The sequence below is a fragment of the Grammomys surdaster genome, unplaced genomic scaffold (genome assembly GCF_004785775.1).
Source record: "Grammomys surdaster isolate TR1022 unplaced genomic scaffold, NIH_TR_1.0 102661, whole genome shotgun sequence".
In the NCBI taxonomy this organism is placed as follows: domain Eukaryota; kingdom Metazoa; phylum Chordata; class Mammalia; order Rodentia; family Muridae; genus Grammomys; species Grammomys surdaster.
This window is the reverse complement of record NW_021608780.1, coordinates 750-1019: the sequence shown is the minus strand read 5'-3', so window position 1 is coordinate 1019 and position 270 is coordinate 750.

Genomic DNA, 270 nt, shown 5'->3' with positions numbered 1-270 from the left:
ATTAATTTTTTGCCAAGTAAATCTTCAATTTTATCAGGAAAAATTAATAAAACTGAAAACACTGTGGAAAAAGCTAGTGAAAAATATTGAAAACTTGAAGAAATATTAAAAAGCTAATGATAAACTATAATCAAACGGAAGAGAAATCAAAGAAAGTTATGAACAAGAAGAATTTTGAATTTAAAAGTCATAAAAAAAAGAAAATTGATAAGGAGACCATTTGATTTGTAAACGAATGTGATTTAAAAGAGTTTTTCCTGATAAAATTGG